The 22310-nt window shown below is 32.2% G+C and overlaps 2 protein-coding genes across 5 annotated transcripts in view; one reads left to right on the top strand and one right to left on the bottom strand.

Moving 5' to 3' along the window:
• Positions 1-22310, bottom strand: part of LOC126854930 (1-phosphatidylinositol 4,5-bisphosphate phosphodiesterase epsilon-1-like) — a 116543-nt gene that overhangs the window by 68529 nt on the left and 25704 nt on the right. Inside the window, exon 3 of one of the 2 annotated variants that reach the window (XM_050602112.1) lies at positions 16201-16242. The exons of the other annotated variant lie outside the window; for it this stretch is intronic. The gene's annotated coding sequence lies outside the window, so the exon portion shown is untranslated. The remainder of the gene's footprint in view (positions 1-16200; positions 16243-22310) is intronic. 2 annotated transcript variants of the gene reach the window in all.
• LOC126854931 (uncharacterized) overlaps positions 1-22310 on the top strand; it is a 129702-nt gene that overhangs the window by 24604 nt on the left and 82788 nt on the right. For 2 of the 3 annotated variants that reach the window (XM_050602115.1, XM_050602119.1), the window contains exons 1-2: positions 20463-20906; positions 21406-21448. The exons of the other annotated variant lie outside the window; for it this stretch is intronic. The gene's annotated coding sequence lies outside the window, so the exon portion shown is untranslated. Of the gene's footprint in view, positions 1-20462; positions 20907-21405; positions 21449-22310 lie in introns of those variants that run through there. 3 annotated transcript variants of the gene reach the window in all.

The following is a 22310-nucleotide window of genomic DNA, read 5'->3' on the forward strand; positions in this document are numbered from 1 at the left end:
TATAGTGACGGAACGGAAAAAGATAATCGATCCGGAGATAAGATGAAATTTATGATACACCAGCGGAAATGTCGTTTAAATTAGTCGGCGCTATATCTCTAAGGAGGATTATCCGAAATCTCTCTCGGTCGCTGCAACATTCGTCGCTGCAACATTCGCGTTGTGCAAACGAACCGCCTATATGAACACATCTGCGAGCGACACAAAAGGAAGTAACCGCACGCTTTCGCATTTCATTCGAAATCGAAATGCTACGCAAATGGCTGCGCGGACGCTTCTCCACCTCCGCGTTGAAACAGACACCCTTTGAAATATGTGTTACCACATTGTCGTTCATAAAGTATACCAGTTGTGTGTTTCACTCGACAATTTGCAACGGACAAATGCTTGGGACAATTCTTTGACACTCGAAGCTTTCCAAACTACTTTGATATGTGTACATAAGTGTTGTGGAAATGTAGCTAGTGAGTTAAAATGCGCATACAAATAAAATGTAGAAGCTTTTTTCTTTCTCTCCATCGTGTATAAGTCTTAAATATTGTATTACAATATTTAAATATTATATATATTACATTATATTATAATATATTGTATTGTAAATATATTTAAAAATTATACGCATATTCATTAATTCTTTCCCTGGAATAAAAATAATATAAACTGAAAAATCTGAAAAGGAGGTGATGAATTATTTTTATATTATAAAAATAAAAATTATTTACAAATGTGTGTGCAAGTTCTGATTAAGATCTATAGAAAATAAGAATATGTAATATGAGAAAATATTTGATGAATGACTGATAAAATTTTATTTAACGATTTTATATTTTTGAAAAATGTTTTTTTTCTCTTGAAAAGCATGGAAAACTCAATAAATGATTTGATCAACGCAAAAAAAAAATAGAAAGTTTCAAGCTATAGAAATCGGAAAATCCATGGAGAATTTGTAAAACGCGGGAAATCGAAAGCTATAGAGCGATATAGACACGAAGGAATGTAGTAAAGTTGAGAATTCCAAGGAGAGAAATTGAAACTCTAAAGATATAAGAGATATATTTATCGATATATCCCAATATCAGCTTTCAAAGAGATTTGGTTTCGATCTTTTTTTCACACTTTCGAAATACATTTTCTTTCACATTTAAATTAAATTTGTAAACTTTTAATTTTCAGACTTTTAAGTTGATATCACTTTATATCTGATAATGATTTATATGCCGTCCAATTTCTATATCTATCTTTCGATATCTTATTTTAGTCCGAAAAAAACGTATAAAAAGATATAAAATATATCAAATATTAAATGTAGTGATGACAAATTTGCAGTGTGTTAATTAAAATATATGAAGGATAATCCATTTGTTACGCATTATTTTTTAATAACTTTAATGATTTTAAAATCGATTTTTGCTTAGCGGAATTTTAAGAAGAAGTCATTATTTATCGAGTTTTATAGAGTTCCAGGTTTGATGTCATATATCTGTATTTAAGTTTTAAAAATTAAAATTGAAATTAAAATTCTTTTAAAGCATATCCACATTTAAAATTAGCTGAAGAATGTAAATTTGTCATTCATTTGGCTTCGAAAAATATCTTACATGATATAATGAAATGAATAAGGAAAATATATAAAAAATATAAAGTGATTGGATAATAAATAATGAAAAAAATAATATTTTCCAACCATATGAATAATATTATTAGAAGAAAAATATAAAATTGTTAGCTCATACATATATACACATATATTCCACACAGCTGAATCCCAATAGTTTTTGAAAGTGCATTTGACGTATTGTGGTCGCGATGTGAATTCGCTAAAATTCAACTATAAATCGCAAATTCGAAGCGAAATTATTATGTATGGTCTGTAAACCGATAGATGCTCTTCTCTGCATTTGCGTAGTTTGATTCTCCTAATTCAATTCGACCAATTCGACCTTTGTATGAATGTTCTTTTCTACAAACGCACTCAATCGCGAATATAAAGCTATACATATACCTATGCATATAAAATTGCTTTTTTTTATTTGTCGTTTTACGTTTTTATTTACTGTACATACAATTTTCATGAACATGAGTCGAACAAGCTTTTTCACATAATGACATTTTATTATACACGTGAAGACATTTTATTATATAAGCTGAATATTAAATTGAATGGAAAGAATTTAGCGATATCGAGAGGAGTTGTTTGAAATGCGTGATATGCATCGCGAATCCATTTGACAAGATACCATCGATGCCAAATTCATGTAAACTGTTGTATTAAATTCTGATGCAAAATCTATTTAACATTGAGAACATTTTTAAACGTACATTATATAGCATGTATTTATTGTATGGGTTTTTAAAATAACATTATTCATAATTAATGATGCACTTTCTTACATAATATAAATTATTTTTTTTAATAGTCACGATTGATCGCTTATTTACATCGCAAAGGTATTTTTATTAATACTAAGCAAAATTTTTTCTCGTAAAATAAAACGTTAAAATATTTGATCGAGAACCTTGTATGGGGACGGTAATATCGATTGAGCCAATACATCTAATCTAATCGCGTGATGAAGTGTGTGGCCTCGTGTGTTGTGCCATGTTTCAACTGTATCGCGAATTACAATAATTTAATAACGATGATAAAGCGGACTGAAGCGCATAGAAATTTGTTAAGCGAACGAAATGCGTTGTCGAGCCGTTACGTTTACGTTATAAAATATTCAAATGCCCAGCGAGGCTCCATCAGGGGGTGGTCCCTCCATTGACCAACCATCGCATCGAAAGCACGAAAATAGTGGATACACGAGCGCTGCGACGGTCCGATCGATGCCCGAGCTGTACTACTGGAGATCTCGAGGGCACTCGGTCGGGCCGTAACTGTTCTGTGATATATATATGTGTGTTATATATTTGCACGGAGCAGCGTTAGACCGATGCGTGGACTCCCCTTTTGAATACTTAATGCTTAGTAAAATCCAATTTTTGTTGACTTTTGCAACGCAACTCGTACTCCTTTTCTCCAGGCAAGATAAATAATTTTGAAGACGCGCGAGAGAATATATTGATAAAATATTATATTTTTTTGTATAGAAATAGAAAAGCTCTAAAATCTCGAGATCATCGTATCATAATTTTGCTGAAAATTATATACTTTTAAAGTGTTACGAGTCTTCTTCGATAATATTTCTTTTCATTTATATCTAGAATATTTGTATTTATTTTTATTTTTTATATATTTGTTTTTATTTAATCTCTACGTTAATATATCACGTTAATATATCACGATTAATGATAACATTGAAGTAACATCTCTCTTTTCTTCTGTTTGTTGCGAATGTAAAATTTTGCACAAAAGATTATTCTCTCTCTCTTTCTTCTCTTTCTTAAGAATATTATATTATGAATTTTTTATGACTTTTGTATATTTTTTTTTTTTTCATTATGTTGTGTTAAATCATAAGAACAATTTTTAGCAATCACGGGCAACATTGCTGAAATCCAAAGCATTATTGATCGATTTTCTCCTAATACAACGCGTTTGCCGAGACTGTGAAACGATTTTGTGTTAACTAAAAGCTGCGGGAAACTTCATAATGGTGGGAACAAACCGTAATTAAATTCCGATAATTAACGATCTTCGTTAATCAACGATTTTATAATTGCATCCGCATGGCGCGAAAAGCTGTGCCATATACTTGCTATGCAAGTATCGTTTTAACACCTTCATTATATTATATTAATGAATGCCTCTTTTAACTCTTCACACAAATATTGAAATAACTCACACGTCCGCAAATGTATCGAGAGAAAGAAAGAAACTTGCATATCTTGAGAGATATATAAGGCTGAGCTTTGTACTCTTTTAATGCATAAGAAATATTCAAGAATATATTTGTCGCTGTTTTATGATGGCTATTTTATTATCGTTGCGTTTTTAATTAATTGCATCATGTGAGAAAAGTTAGTCTCGAATTTCTGAGGGCAAAAAGTCGATTTCTAAAAGAGACAATTAATTTTCTTACTAACATATATTAGACTCTTTATTATTTATTAATCTTTTACTATTTACTTTTAATTTAGCGCACGAAATATACAATATTTTTAAATGGCGGAGTGAGAACTCTTGTGATGTATTTTTTACGAATCTTTGCTCACATTTTTGCAGAACGCAATTTCAGTATATATTCAGTGTCTTTAAAGATACCATAAAGTTGATCAAATCTTTGCGTTTATTTATTTAAATTATTTCAGTTAAACTGCCTGCATGATATGTCATGATCTGTGATTACGAATTTTTAAATTGGAGAAAAATTTTTTATTCGTCGAATTTTGTGATGATTAATCATAGACATTTGCGATAAAACATAATCGTGAATATTATTTCTCGAAATCAAAGTGATATCATTTGTTTATCCTTAATTATATATTTCTATGTTATTTTCTGCAAATTTTTTTTTTGTAAAAATAAAACATCGGAAAATTTTCATTCATACTTGAAGCGTTTTTGTAGAAATTGCTATCTCAATATTATGAAATAATTTCGAAAGAACAGTGTTTCAAAAATCAATTTCTATTAATAATATAATTATTTCTATTCTTTTCTTACACTTATTATTTGTATTATGATTTGTTCTTAAGTTTTATCATGCATTTATGCTATATTTCATATGTATATATTTATACGTATTTTATTTTCTAGAAAGACTTTATTATCTCAAAGTAAAATGTCGTTCTATTGTTCTCTTCATTAAAGCAATCTTGAAGAAACGAGCTGTATCAGAGTGGCTAACAAGATTGACATTTCCACCGCTCTAAGCGTGCTAGCTTCTGCGAAAAGTATAATAATGTCTGAAATAAAATACTGCGCCTTAATCAATTTTTCACGATTCTACTTCGATTGAATCTGCCGTTCAATTGGTAATAAGAGTCAAACTACACTTGCTATTAAATTGTTATCTTTGTGGTTGCTTGTTATCATATAAAGAGATATACTTTTCTCGTTACATTTTTTTTTTTTATATTTTTCCAAGTATTGTATCATACATAATGCATACATTACTGAGAAGCTTTCATATTTAAACATATTTATTGAAGAAAGTGTGATTCAAATTCATTCTAAAGTATAAATATTTTTTTCATGAATATCTCTTTTAAGAGAAGAGTGTCTGCAAATTTTTAAATAAATAAGAAAGAAAAAATTTTGACGCGCTTTGCTTGGACGGTAGCTTAGCTCCGAAAGCCTCTAAATTTTAGTTAATTACTTGGCTTGCAAATAGACGTTGCAAATGGACCAAAGAGAGCGAGAAAAAGCTACTCTGGATGAGTGAGAGATCGGAAACCGAGGATCGCTTACAGTCCGCTCTTTTCACGTTTTGACTTTGCGTTGTGGCAAAAGAGCAGCCCTTGAAATCTCTCAGAATCCTCTCCTCATTAGCTTTCGGCGGTATAAATGGGTCGGACTTGAAATATCCTTGGTAAGCTCTCTTTTCTGTTCATCTTAAAGTCCCTCGTGACGTCACTATAGAAATCCTCCTGTCGCGTTATCTGTTATCGCGCCGATTTATCTCGGAAAACTCAACAAGGATTGATCGTGCTTTCTTCGCCTTGGATTCGTTAACGAATTTTTACGTTGGCTTCTCTTTTCCTGATCTCGAATAAAACAGACGCGCGATGTAAACGTTCCGAATATTTTTATCTAATCGAAATTAAATATCTTTATGTATATTAAATATAATTATTAATATCATTATTTTTATAATTATTAATACTCTAAGTTTATATAATCGAAATAAAATATAATAATATTTTTCGCTTATCAAGACACGATTTCGCGCCTCGCGCCAAGTCACGTGCGGCGATTTATTTGAATATGCAATACACAGTTTTCGCGTATATTACATATATATGTACAACAAATTTTAATTCGCGACGATTTACACGATTATAGATTGAAGATCGCGAAATTGCGTTAGGAAAAAAATGTCTTCTTGTTATTAGACATTAGTACATTCATCTCGCGGGGAATGAAGAGAGCGGCGGGACATATTGTCCCGAGGCCACTAGGCAAGAACGACTTTAATTGATTCCTTAAATTGCTGCCGCGCATTCTCACGTTAACGGACGAAACGTGCCGCGTAGAAGATGAATTTGAATAGACAGCATGTCGACGGGAGAGGCGCGGAGAGAGGCGAGATGAAAGGAAAGAATGAAAGGTTACGAGAATCGCGCGGGTGAGGATGAAAGAGGGGCGGGAGGGGTAGAGACGCGCACAGGCGAGGGACGGAGGGAAAAACAGAAATGGGTTCGGGCAGTTAATATCGGAATGAATAGAGGAGCAATCGGTATGAACCGAAGCGGAATGACCTTATTGCCGGACCTGAATCTATTCGAATCTCTTTTTTATTTTTCCTCCTCCCCGTTTTTCAGCGTTCCGTTATTCAGCGAAGAGTCAAATTTAGCCGGCATTTAGATTATTTGCCTTTATGATACGTTCGCTCGCATCCCGATAACGCGTCGCATTATCTCCTCCCGGATACGCAGAATCGAAAAAGTTCATTCCACGGAAGGAGAAACGTCAGGCAGGCGCAAGGAAACTTTTCATTCGCCTCTTTCCCGCAGCTTTTATCTTCTTCGTAGCGCGTTGGTTTAAGTTTGTCCACTGTCCTCTTTCATCTCTATCTCTCCGTGCCCTTTTTTTCCCATATATAAAGCTACATTTCGTGTGATTCACGTTAACTTCCGAGTGGACAGAATTTTACGGTAGAATCTAATTCGTTATTCATGCACGAACAGAATAGCGACATAAGTCATATTCTTTCCATTTTGGTGGAATAAAAGAATTTGCGAGAATGTATCTGATGCGAAATTCAGCTGTTGTATCGCAGCACTGCTTTTCTCGGCGGTTCGTGTAAAAATTGAAAAAAAGTCCGAAATTTTATATTCCGTCGGAATAATTTCGTCATGTTGAAATAATTGTCACGTTGAAAAAAAAAAAGGGAACACGCGCATTATTTTATCTTAACTAATTCGCTATTCCATTCTGGTTTTCACATTATTAATTAAATATCATTAATTAAATGTCGCGCCGAGTACACCGTAAATTAAATCGAGATGTCGCATGTAGAGCTGTCATCTCTTACAGTCATTTTTTACAGTCCAAGACGTAATATTCCAAGACATGACAAGCTACGTAGGAAAGACGGTATCGAAACAACTGCTTGTAAATGAATACGTAAGAAGAATTATGCAAGAGAATCTCGTCTTTACGACATACATAATGCACACATAAAAAATGTTCAATTGTATTTTCTCCATCTTTTTTAAAATGATTATTTTAATCCACAATTTTCACCCAATATAATATTTATTATCCCTAAACTGCCTAAATCGCCCGCATAATAATCGACTAATTAATAATTAATTATTCTCGTGGTTATACATATATTACGATAATTGCATTATTTAATTATATATCCCATCTTGTGTAGAAAATTTTGATAAATTTTGATAAATTTCTGCCGCGAGGCAAATTAGATACATACATTAAATGTGTAATAGGCTTATTGTATGTATTTCGATGAATTGTTAGTAAGAGTATCGTATCGGAAATACGGTGATATTAGTTACTGCTAAATTATCGATGTAGATTGAACGGAATAGAAACGGATAATCACGTCCCTTGATCTCATTCTATCTATTATTGCCAGATCGTTGCACCTATTACGTAACCGCGCGACGCTTTATCCTTATCCTTATTATCCGACATAATCGATAATGATCCTCTCCGATAAGCTAGCGTAAGGACGAATAAATCTTCTCTACTTCAAGCTTGTCAATCTAACACGTTATTAATAGAACAGCAATTTCGTGAGAGCTCTTGTACATATATATTCAAATTTCTCTCTTTCAACTCGATATATATGAAAATTCTGCTAACTTTCCGACAACTTTGCTTGCCACAATGGGCGCTATAATTTCTATAAATTTATTATAAGAACACATCGCGCTATAAATTTTCTTCGCTTGGGATACGTGCCTCGATTTGTGGATCTGACATGCAACGAATAATGTATCTATAAAGAGGGACAGGTGCATATGCTCTTAAAGAGAGATGGATGTATAAAAAATGGAAATCGAAACGTAAAAGTGCGATATTTTTCTTAATTTAATACGATTTTCTAGTCGCTTAGGTATTTTAGTAATTGATTTAGTAATAAAATTTTTTTTTTCTTTAATAAATATAAACAATTCATTTAATAGATATTAATTTTTTTACGATATGAAATATTAATATTATACAAGGGTACTGGGAAATAAGAGAAAAACCGTTATTCTTACATACATATCTCTTTTGTAAACTTTTGCGTCATATTAAGATACAAGTTCAAGTAACTTTTAATATGTACCAGATGCAAAGTTTCAAGGATTAAAGGTCTGGCATGTCGAAAATTTTAACAATGTCTACAAACGCGTGTATCTTATATAAATATATTTTTATCCGAAAGTTTAGCGAAAAAATTTCTCTCTCAAAATTGCGTTTCGGAATACACGAGCGTTTTTAAGACACCGTGTATCGTCGATATGCGAAATACTCGCAGGCATCTCTTATATCAGTTGATTCTCTTATTTATGACCCACATAGATCCTTGTACGTTCAACCACGCGCTGATGCAATGCTACTAATATTCCTGCCCGACGAAACCCTGTTACAGGTACAGGTTTAAATTCGTGCTATAGTTGCAGTATCACCACTGCGAAAATTTCAGATTTACATGTGCACGGTTTTTTAAGATTTTTCTCTAAATATTCTCTGCTTTTTGCATTTTTGAAAATAATAGTTTACAGCAATTATAATAATATATAATATTTACATATATAAAAATTTTAATTTATAATTTTTCAAGATTTCTTAAAATATCCTTTACCTTTTGCAATTTTTTCGATAATTATAGTTTATAGCAATTATAAAATATTTATACATATAACGATTTTAATTTATGATTTTTCAAGATTTTTAAAAATATTTTTGAAAATATTCTCTGCCTTTTGCAATTTTTTTATTAATTATAATTTATAGCAATTATAATAATATATAAAATTTATACATATAAAAATTTTAAGTATCTTCAACAAAATTATGATATATTGTTATCGATAAACGTTTCAACAATTAAGGATCAAAAATATAATTATATTATTATTATTATTCTTGATTTATTGTTACACTGATTTTTCAAAACGAGATATTACAGATAGTATGTGCACACTAGATATTAAATGCCAGAAGAAATTAAATGCAAACTGATTTATATTTTCGTCCGATATTCCAAAACTTTATGTAAAATTAGCACAAATAGAATCAACTCCGCAATAGAATGGAAAAAGAATTCTATGTAAGTAATGTCTAAAAATGTTTTAAACCTCAGCTTTAGTTTCAATATTTAGCTATTCGCAGTGTCTGTTTTATTTCTTCGAAAATACACATTTTAAAATCCCTTTTACTACAACGAAGAAAAATCCTGAAGCAATCCCGTCGATTCCTGCGAAATCTTTTTCAATTAACTTGAAAAATAATCGAGCTTTTTTTATTAAACGCTATTACGCTGTGGAAAATGTATGTAAAATTATACTTATTGCTCGTGCAATTTTGCAATATTTTTTTTTCTTTTTTCACACTAAACCTTTCCTTCCTTCATCTCGAGTACATATATTGTTTCGGGTAAATCTTTGTGCGTGTGAGGGTGTATCTCAAGATCGCGAGGAGCATGTTTCGCGACGTATTTTGACTTTAACCGCCCATCCCCCACGAGAGATCCGTCTTCCATGAGTTTACGGTCGCTTTTACTACCAACAGTGGGAATTTAACGGACAGGTGTATATATAATGCCCCTCCGGGAATCCGCGAAACAAGGACGAACAAGCCAGCGAATCGTCAAAGCTCCCCTCGAGCGACGCTGTCACCGCGATTCCGCGATTACTTAGCGTGAGCTAAGTCTCGTCGTTCGTGTCTTCCTTACTCGGGATTCAACGGCATCTTATGGGGAAAAGCCGATACTTATATACTTATTAGACGGAACGTGCGCGGATTGCAACGGGAAAATGTACTTGCCTCCGACTTCCGGAGATCTTAACGCAAGACCGAGCATCCTTTCAGAGGGGATTTTAAGCTCACGATTCTTCAATCGCGCGCTTCTCCCCTCGATTCTCCGCTCTCAACGAGACAAAATGAGAAAGAGATTAATGCTCTTACTGTTATTATTGTCTTGTTTAATGACCTAATAGATATACGTATAAGTGCTTTTTGTTATTATTGTCTTGTTATGGTATCATATCGATATTTTTATCAGGTTGATTAGAAAATTATATATATCTGAACGTAAAATATGCATATGTATCGCATCTTTCTTTTTCTCATTTTCTGTTTACTCTCGAAATCTTATATCACATAATTAGAGAATTGAGGAAAAAGATAATACAAAGCTTAAGAAAGATGAACTCTCTCTCTCTCTCTCTGAGCGATTTACTGTTGTTATTTATTATAGACATCTATGTTTCATTGGTAATAATTTAATGAAATTATATATGTGGGTGTTTTATTTAAATAGTTTAAAGACGATATAATTGATTAATTGATTTTATTTTTCAATTAATTTAATAGACTGTTTCAGCTCGAATTATTAATTATTAGATGTTATTCTGACTCTATCTTATTGCGCGTTTCTTTTGCATTAAGAAATAAAATATAATAATATAATAAAAAAAGTATAATATAATAAAATAAGAAATAAAATAAGTACTTAATATATAACAAGAATAATTTACGCGTGTCATAAAAAATAAATTTTTTGGCTCGAATTTCAAAATTTATTTTCGCACGGTCATTAATTTCCCAATCGGCTCATCTGATAGTCAACTCACAGAGCTTCAAGGGAAAGAATTGTTATCAAATGCGCGCGGATGTTTCGAAATCCTTTGCCTCCCTCTCTCTCTCCCCTCCCCTCCCCCCCCCGCCTCCCCTTGACAAAATTTTGTAAAATTAAACACGGAAACTCTTTTCACGAGATGTTTTCGCGTACAGCTGCTCGTACAGCTTTCGTCGCGCGAAATGCGCAGCACAAATGCGGATCCATTTGCTATGTTAAAATATGCAGACGATAGCCTTTGAAGTCATTTTAGCCGGGGCGCCCATTGTGGAAGCAGCTTTGAGCCGAGTGTTTCAGAACGTTTCGCGTCCCGCGCATCTCAAGTTTCTTCTTTGCGAAAGGTTAACCGCTTCCGCTAGTGAGTTTTAATTGCGAGCTTCAATTGCAAACTGTTTCCAATTTAGTAAACATCTACGTGGCAAAGTAATCTCGCGCTAAACTCGTCAACTGCGCGTTAAAACGAATATCTTGCGTCGTTCCGAATTTCTCGGAATGAAATAAATATGGATCGTGCGCCATTGAAGATGCTACAAATCAAAAGAGCTATAAAAGGAATATTTTAAATTTAAAAACTAAAGAAGGCAAGGAGAGAGAGAGAGAGAGAGAGAGAGAGAGAGAGAGAGAACAAAAGTACGTGGCTTGACTTTCTCAAACGAGAGCGCATGATTAAGTAACCGAAAATATATTCTCCTTTCAATGTTAAATAATGAGAACGATATTCAGGTCATCGAGCAAAGCGCAAAACAACTATTGCGCGTGCACGTGCATCTTCTCTCGAAAACATATACATAATGCGTGCATGAGAGAATTTACGTGTCGGGTTTTATCATCGATCATGGGCAGAAGTCGGCGCCCGCTGATCGATCGGATAAATCGACAATTTCGTCGTGTGCGGTCGCGATAAAACTGTAGGTCGTGTGGGTGGTTTTCCCGGTCCTACATCTTCATGTGCATAAACAACCACCCACGCGGAAGCCTCACGGTGTGGGCTCGCGTGGGCGTTGTGTAAAGTCACATTGCCCTGCACTGCATCACATCGCATCGCATCGCGTTTATCTCTTATATCGTTCTTGGCAAGCCCGTCACGTCCGTAAGATTTCACTCACCGTCGCGTGTTACATACACGTGTCCAATCGGAGAAAGAGAAAGAGACCATCCCACCTATCCGTTGTGTTATCTCGCGGCTTTTGTACACAAAGGCGTGTGACACGATGATAAAATCGGCGCGATTCCGTATCGCGATTTTCGCGCACCGATCCGAGAGCGAGTTTGACAGACGAGATAAAATAAACTTGAAATTTATGAATAACTATTCGCGGCGGATAAATTTCTTATCAGAGACAGATACAATAATCGATCGTAAGATCTCGTAAATCGATATATTCCTATTTTCCCAACAATTTTGATAATATTACATTGTCCTTCATATAGGAGATCTGTTTTATTTTAATACAACTAAAATGCATGTGTCGTTGAGAAGTTGAGCGGAATGAACTCGACTTGAATCGAGTTTCTTCACTGGAATGACGATATTTTCGACGCTGTCGCGCGCCAAAGAATCAAACTTCGCTTCTTTGGATTCGAATAAGGGAGAATAAAACGTGCGGGAAATGCGATGAAAGTCGGGAAAGTAGTAAGCGGGATGAGTGTCTGTAACCTCCTGTGACGGGATGGCGATCGCGAGGACGGGAGAGCTCGTCGCTAAAACTTTATAAACAGTCGGGTCGGGGAACTCGAATAAACACCGAAAGACGATAAAGATGAATGAATACAGCAGATGCTAGCTAAGAATTGAAAAAAAAAAGGGAGGCGGCTTTTTTTAAGACATTACTGCGCCGAGAATAAAGAATCGAGACGAAAGCGGCTATTGTGAAAAAGCGAGTGGATTTATACTGATAAAATTAAACTGAGTTTTATATAACGTATAATATATAGTATATGCGACGCGGTATTTTTTTTGTGCAGTACATATTTATGAGTTACAAAGCGATTTTTTATAAGAAAAAAGATTGAACGAATTTTCGTAAATCTTTAATAGTAATGCTAGCCTTTAAATCGACTTGTCGCGCTTATGTTATGTCTCGTGCGCTTGTGTCAGCTTGTTACGGAAGTTACATAATCTTCAGTCCCGTTGTAGTTGGCGTTACCTAGCTAGAAGGCTGCCACAACGGGACCTATTCTACTCGACGTCCGACATGATTGCCATCGTGGTTGTCACTCATTGTCAGATTACATTGCTACGTCTCCAGTGCTTTTAGCACAGCGGCATTTCATTAATCTTTCCCCATCGTCTATAATGGAGAAAATCGTCTCTTCTTCATTCTCAACAAATGCACTTTAACAAGCATTATATAAATTATTCACAGACGAATTAATAAAATTATTTTATGCTACAAAGCAAGAGAGAGAGAGAGGATAGGTTTTTTTTTTTAATGGTATCCCTCTTTATTATATTTATAGAATTTTCATTAATTAATTTGGAAAAACACTATCTTCTTTAAAACAGTTGTTAAAGTAGTAATAGTGTTTCATTTGTGAGTAATAAAAGTCAGAAAAAGTTTCTGTCTCTCTCATACGTGCGCGAAATGAGAACAAGATCTTATTCATCATGTAATTTTAAAACGACTCTAACAGAATTTAATTTTGACGATTACAGAGTCATGTAAAAAACTATTTAGAATCGTTAAATGTTAAAAAATCGCGAAAGAGAAAGATGAATTAAATTGATCAAAACGTCTCTCTAAATAGGAGCAAGCATAGCTGACGGATATTCTCTTCAATTGTACTTAATAGTCGTAAAATTAGACTCTACATATCCTTAATAACACAAATATAATGCTTAATAATACCATCATTTTTATAGTCTATTGATAAGGCAATTCGGACGATTTATCGTTCGCAAACAAGTCGTATCTACGGATGCGCGCGCCGTGTGATAAATCCAACGTGATTAAGTTACGAACGGCGAGATTTATGTGGGGAAACGTAGCGTACAATATGCGGATGGATGGACGGCAAATGCCGCAAATTTATCGAGGGAGAAGTAAACATTATGAATCCGCTCGTTGCCGTATGAAATTCATTGTTATTCATCGACTTTTCTTTTCACGAATGTTTAGAGTTTTATATTACATTATATTAAAATTTATCTCTAAAATTAATTTTTCTTGAAAACTGTAAGAGAAATAGCGAGATTAATTAGTACATTTGAGACGCTTGTTTAAATATAATTTAATATATTTAATAAATTACGTATATACATTTTACTTAATGATATAAACTTCACTGAAAAAGAAGCGTGTAATATCTTATTTAAAGGTGAAAAGCACTTCAAATGTATTAATCTTAACACCCATGTTTCCATGCAATACAGAATTACAGTGTATCTGTATAATTAATGTGTACATTTGTTAATTATATTGTAATATTTTTAAATTTTGCGTTATTTGTTTACAAATTGCAACAAATTCTCTCACTAGAATTCTAAAAATTTTCGTAATTACTTTTGCATTTATTCCGTTGTTATCATTCGTGTCGTATACATGTTTTTATCGTTAATTAAAATAAAATATTTCAATCTGACATTTTTGACATCTCTTTGAAATTTTCCAGCTTCATTTCAAGTCAAGCCGTTTGACATAATGTAACGAGGAATTATTCGCGTGAAATAAATAACGCGCAATATTTTATAATTAATATGCTTTCATCATACGAGAAATAAGATTTTCCGGTGTTTTAGTAAATTTGAGAAATATTTTCATGATTAGAGTTCAATAACTTATATATTTTTTTTTTTCATAGAGAAAATAATTTTTATTTTCTCTATAAAATAAAACTTTAATAATCATTGGAAATAATTTAGAAGTTTTTCTTTGCGTAAAAAGCGGGAACTCAATTATGTTTATGTAAATAAATAATTAATGAGCTACTTCAAGTATTGCCAAGCAACGTAGTTAATCGTAAATAAACGACTTTTACAAAACGCGGAATAATCTTGTTAATTTTAATTAACATGTTTGTCATGAAATATATGATAATTTTATTAGTTCTTGACAGCTATATCATTTCTTAGATTAATTATTCTTTATCAGTTTCTAACTAATTAAACCAAAAATGGCGGTATTAAGATCAGAATCTTTTTTTTTTTTCATTTTTTCCCAATCATGTAAATGTCCGCGACAATCGATCGAACAACAAAGCTGCTTCGAACTAATGAAATTCCAGACAGTGTGTAAAAGAGATACAAAACTAGCTGATGCGAGCGCGAGAATAGAAGAGAAAAGAGCAGTCTCGACCGAACCGCAACCAGTTTCTCCAATATTTCATTAAAATTATTTGGAAAACTAGCAAAAAAAAAAATCGATGGCGACTGCTCCTGGATGTTGCTTTTATCGATAAATTGGCGCAGCGTACTCGTTCTATTTCCTTTTTGCTTGCGCTCTAATTTTTTGCGTCGCTGTCTCTAATTCATTGTACATAGCTTGGGGAGCTTTATCCCCGATATATAATTGTATCAATGGCTATATTTTTAATCATATTATTATGAAATTAATAAATATCTATATACAAAAGTTTGTTTTAAGCAAGTAAATATTTTCTCTTCCATATATAACAATATTTTAAGCATATATATATGTCTACAAAATAAATATATTTTCTTTTTTATTTTATTTCTAGAATATGAAAATCGATATATATATATATATATATATATATATATATATATATAATATAGATAAATATGGATTGAAACATTTTCAAGTGTTGTTCAAATTCATAAATCTGATTTTAAATCGAGATTAAATTTATTTAGTATCTACGATTTTCAAGTAAAATAATAAACGGAAAAAAAAACATGAACGATGATATCTTGTAGCAGAAAAATTATTTATTTTTTTTACTTATCTTATCGATAAACTATTTCTTGTATTATTATAATGTAGAATTAATATTTATATTTAGAATTAATACTTATTCCGTGAAAAACATTATACAAATAAAAGAATATTTCATATTGTCATATTTAGAATATGAGGATTATTTAGAATATGAGGATTATTTAGAATATGAGAGAACCGCGCGTGTGTAGGGAAGTGTGTTTGTTTATTGTGGAAGACCGCAAAGAATTTTTAATTTACGTATTTGCATGCACACAAACGAAAATTTCGGATTACACTGATTACAGCGAGTTCTTTCAGGCCCTTTAATTCTCAGTAAATTATTTTTTATCGTCTCAATCCACATTATCTTGAAACAAAAATAATTCATCACTCACCGATACGATGTGCAACGACGGAGTGTAATATACAACGTAGATCTGTAAAATACAAATATATTTAAATTAGAGAGAGAGGAGGAGGAGGAGGAGGAGAGAGAGAGAGAGAGAGAGAGAGAGAGAGAAAGCTAAGTTTAAAATAATTAATATTTCACGAAATAATCATTACGGGTAATAAAATTTTTTTATTAATTTTTTAAACAAATATTTAATAAATAAAATTATATAATTTCTGAAAAAAATTTACTTTGATATAAACTTTTATTAATTATTAGCATTTAAAATCGCGCTCAACTTGCCAATCAGTCAATTAGTTTTTATTATATAAAAACGCGATATGTATTTGCATATAATACGTCAATTTTTTGACACTTTTCGGTACTTTCGATAATACATGCTTGCAAATAATTATCAATAATTATCAATAATTTATTATCGATAATTTAAAATTGTAACATTCGGACATAATAAAAAAAAAAAAAATTTCATGCTTTCAATTATGTAATACCGTATATGTATAATTATGATTATGACTGCTAGCGATGATAGCATTAATTACAGCAATGGGCTGATTCCGCTTCGGCACTCATTTGATTGATCGAGATTTAATCTGTATCACATGCACGTACACATTTTATGCCAGAAATAACCGCGCGCGATACATACATTACTAAATCGGGCATTGTAGTCCAATTCCGACATTCCGGGTGTGCGACGCGCGAATGCAATATGGCTGTCGTGACGTCATCGCGGAACCAATCTGGCGGAATCGGACCTAGCGCGAACCGAAATCGGGAGTCAAGATGTCGCCGCGTGCGCGTTTACAGTGTATTGTGTATTGTATCGCGATTGTTTCTATTGTAGTTTATAATATCGTGCTCGAGTGCCGTGAATATCGAAGAAACGGAATCGGTGATCGTTGTAATTAATGCTGCGTGAACGCTATTGTCACGATTATATCGCGTTACGATACTACGGTTGTAATATTCCGCGATACTAGTCGCGAGGATCGTTTATCTCGTCGAATCGTATTCGAGTTACGGCATTGTAGATCGTATATAAAAAAAATATTGCCGGCAAATAAGCGTGTAATATCGGGAGTGCTGAAAGAAAGTATCGGGCGATCGTTATATAATATTATACTTTTAATACAGTTATTTCGCATCGGGGGAACACGTAACGGTTTCGTCAAAGGTCTCTGCGTGAACATAGCTTCGATAGCATCATTTTTAAAGTGAGTATTAATGAAAAATTATTGAGAAATTAAGATAAATATCTTTTTTGAGCAAGCATATGGTTATTTAGAAATACCGCAAGAAATGTCAAGCTGTCGTATTATGCGCAAATATAATAAATCGGTGTGATTATTTTGTGTTGACCTCGTGTAATTGCAATTCAAAGCGCGCGTATGTATGCGTGCGCACGCACACATACATTGCTAATTATATTAATATTTTATTATTATTATTATTATAAATAGAATTTTTGATTTTGCTTGTATCAATCTAAATTCAAATCATGAGATTTTTATTAATTAAATTATTAATTAATTAAATATTATTTGATAGACTAAAATATTGAACAATTTCTCCATTTGAAATTTGTATTGCAAATTTAATATCGAGATTACAAAAATTTTGTTAATATGATATTTTTAAAAATAACAACATTTAAATATAACGGTTATTTTTCAAATTAACTTTTTTTATTTTTTGAAAAAGATTTATTAAAAATTATATATATATATATAATATTTGTATGTAATTACACTTTAATGTTTATATAAAATTTACTTTGCTCAATATAAAACATATATTAAAAATAATTTTTTTTTAATTGTTTAAAAAAATTAATTTAAACATAATATTAAAAATAAATTTATTTTTTTTAAATTCTTTAAAAAACTTATTAATTTTAAATATTATAAAATTTTATAAAGAGAGAGGAGAAATCTAATCTCACAATTTTTATTTAAGCAAAGTAATTTAAAAATTGCTTAAATTAATATAGGAAAGTTAAATTAATAAAGTTTATTATAAATTTAATATAAAGGATTTTGGGATATAACATTTATTTTTTAATTATGAACAAAACAAAAGTGATAATTTTTTTACTAAATTTTTCACATCTTGAAATATATAAAATATATAAGATAAAATAATCTAAGAAAAAGATTCTTATATTTATGTAAATAGCTCACCTCACGATTGCTTCGTCGTTACTCGATCCCGGATCCTTTCCACCTCTTTTCCTGTTTGTCTTTTGCTGCTTCTTCATGGAATTCACTCGCGATTCATTACGATTGCGACATGCATTAATTAACAAAATAGGACAATCACTTCGCGATATTTTACGCCGTACTCTCGACATCATTAATTAACGCGATGCACGCGATGATTTTATTATATTACAAGTACGCGAAATTTCTCGCACAATAGACTCAATCTGTATTTTGTACCTGAGATGTTTTGTTAGTAATCGAAAATTACATCGACATTATTCTGATGCCGCGCAATATTACGCGAATAGAATAAATTTTGAACATAAATCCCGCAGAATATATATTAATAAACAATAGATGTATCATGCCTTTTCGTTAATTGAATTAATTCAATTAACAAAAAAGAACCATCGCCAACATACTTCTCATTAATTGTTTATAATATAATTATATTGCGAAATTAATTATTCATTTGTGGCAGAGGCATTTATGTAAGTGATTTGCATATTTTTCAGTCCAACAAATAATCATTAACAATCAATATTTGTAAATTAAAAAAATATTGCACCTTTAATTGTTAATCGCGACGATTACAGCAAATAATCGTATTTTTACATCTCGTAGTACTTTTCGATCACCTTTTGCAGATTAAACATGTGTTAAAAAAATAATTATGTTTCTAGAGATATATATAATACGAAGACATATACGGAGAGCAGCCCGGCATTCTTATCGGCTCGAGTTTCGCCGCGTAAATAACAAGGTCACCGCACGTAAACATTAACGCGCTAATACGTCGCAAAATACCAGCGCCGAAATTGTAACATTATTATCGTAATACGTCATCACTCTACTATCAATTACGCAGTGAAACTCGAACAGGTAACATCGCGCGCTGTTTTTCGTTTACATTGTCGTATTATATATGACTCGAACGTAATTATTTTTCACAGTATATATTTAATCTATGAGACATAATCGTGACAAGTACTACAAGGTGCAAAAATACGATTATTTTAATTCGTAATTGTTGTTATTAACGATTATTATAACACATATTTCTTAATCCAACAAATAATCGTTTGTAAACGATATTTGTGAACTAAAAAAATATGTGCAAATAATCGTTAAACGCAACAAAGCAAATAATTGTATTTTTGCATCTCGTAGTACGAGTTGATTACGTCTCGGAGGATAAAAAAAAAGTATATACAGTGAAAAATAATTACGCTTGACCGATGTATAATACGAAAACGATATACGAAGAGCAACGCGCGATGTTACCTGTCCGAATTCCATTACGCGACTGATAGCAGGGTGATCATGTGTTACGATAATAACATTAACGTATTACAATAGTAACAACAATGACGTATTACAATAATAACATTACAATTTGATATTTTGCGGATTATTTTTACTATCGTATAGTATAACGATCCGAGTAATAACAACAAAGTTTTTGTATAAACATTAGCGCGCTACGCACAATACGAGCGTCGAATTGTGACGTTATTATCGTACGTGATCACCTTGCTATCACTCGCGTAGTAAACCTCGAACAAGTAACATCGCGCTCCGCTCTTCGTCTACATTTTCGCATTAATATCTCTCGAACATAATTGTTTTTTTATAGTATATATTTAATTTCCGAGACGTAATTAACGCGTATTACGAGATGCCAAAAATTATTTGTTGTGATTGATTAAAGATATGAGCACATATCTTTCTAAATATTTTTGCAAATATTATTTTCTAACGATTATTTGTTGCATTGGAAAATATGTCACGGATGGATAATTATTTAATTGATTACACTATGAACAATGACCTCGACGGAAAATGATGGCGATGATTTAACTAACGAAAAGGCATGATACATCGATCGTTTATTAATAATACGTATATCTTTATATCATGAAACGCGATTATTTTTCATCTACGTATAATAAACAATCCGAGTCTCGCTGTAATAACAACAAAGTTATCGTACGTAAACATTAGCGCGCTACGCACAATATGAACGCCGAATTGTAGCGTTATTATTGTAATCACCTTGTTATCATTCGCTCATTGTCAGTGAAGCTCGAACAAGCAACATCCCGTGCCGTTCTCCGTATACGTTTCCGAATTATCTCTCGAAACGCGATTATTTTTCACAGTTACTATTGATGATAATTCTAATGATAATCCATCTGTGCGCATTTGATTAAATCGTAAATTCGTGCAATCGCGAATTTTGCGTCGTTCTATTCACGTCGCGATATAATAAAGTGAGTGTCGCGTGTGATTAACGCGTCGCGATTACTATGCAAAGTGTTCCTTGTATTTTCGTTGGATAATTAATGCACGCGCGATCGTAATTAATTATGTTTCCGCAAATGAGTGTTATAAAAGAGTGAGTGTTATAAAAGAGCAGCAAAGAGTGAACAAAGGAAAAGAGGAGGCCCAGGGTGGCATCTGGCAACGGCGGAACAAGCATGAGGTAAGCTATTTATCACTTAATTAATTTATTATTTGTATAATAAAATTAGATTTTTTTTTTCCTAGTAGTAATGATCTTTTTTACATAATTATGTGATATAAGATATGATCAAGATAAGATCAAGACATTCTCTTTTTTGTTTTAAAGAATATTATTTGAAATTTGTACAAAATATTTGTATAATAATTTATATATATATATATATATATATATATATATATATATACACATATATATTTCATTAAAATATCTTAAAATAATTTCTATTACTTTAATTATCAAAATCTAATTATCTAGATTATTTATATAAAAACTGGATTTTTATTTATAATTTATTTATAATTTTTTTGATAGAAGCTTATTAAAAGCTAAATTAAAATTTTTGTTTCGCAATGAGGATGTAGTTTTATTTATTAAATATCTTTATCTTCTCTATATTTTTAAAATATTAATTATTTTAAATTATATTAATTTGAATATGTATATTTTTATTTTACAGATCAACGTTACAGGCTACAACTCCGCCGCTCCGCGTCGTATCTGTGAGTGATTAATCATTTTTTATTTTAATATTGAAATTGTGCGAAATGTGTAAGCGCGTATGCGAAGTCCGCATACGCACTTACACATTTCAAGCAATCGTCGTAAGGAATATAAATATAATAATATATTTAGGAAATATCTTTTACTATAAAAAAAAAAGAATTTATTTATAAAATTAATTTTATATAATGAAATTATATTATTATTAAAGGACAGCGCAACATAACGAATCTTTAAAAGAAATTTTATATTATAAAAATAATGATATAAAAATAAGAATATAGACATTCTCGACTAATCAAATTCTTGCTTTTTTTGACGATCGCAAGATCCGATTCTTCGAATATTTTTGCACGAAACACGCCGAGGGGACGGTCCCGAATTTTCGGAAAAGATCGCGTTTCTTTTTTTTTTTAATCTCGTTTGAATAAAAAAATAACTTCGTCGGCAACCGGTCGCTTGTATTGCGACAATAATCAAGACGGCGCGAAATGATCCCGGGGCGCCGGTAAATATGTAGGTATCCTGCGGGAGGATTAAGAAGCGGGGAAAAATTTATTACACCCTGCGGGGCCGGCGGTCGCGCTCGCGAGAGATTCGTTCGAATTCCATGCGAGAGAAGGAATCGATATTTCTTTCGTGCATCTAACCACTTGCTATGCAAACTCACGCGTGTGTTCCTTCCGCTTGGGACAACCTGTCTTCTCTCGTCGATCGCTTTTCTCGATCTCGCGGGATTTTATCTGCCCTACCCTTCGAGATCCTTTGCGGCCTTTGCCACCCGAACTCACTCGTTTTGCATTAAAGTTAATAAAGTAGCTGCTTGAGCACGCTTAACTTCGTTATTTCGTTCGAGCAATT

This window comes from Cataglyphis hispanica, chromosome 15 (assembly GCF_021464435.1).
Source record: "Cataglyphis hispanica isolate Lineage 1 chromosome 15, ULB_Chis1_1.0, whole genome shotgun sequence".
Lineage (NCBI taxonomy): Eukaryota > Metazoa > Arthropoda > Insecta > Hymenoptera > Formicidae > Cataglyphis > Cataglyphis hispanica.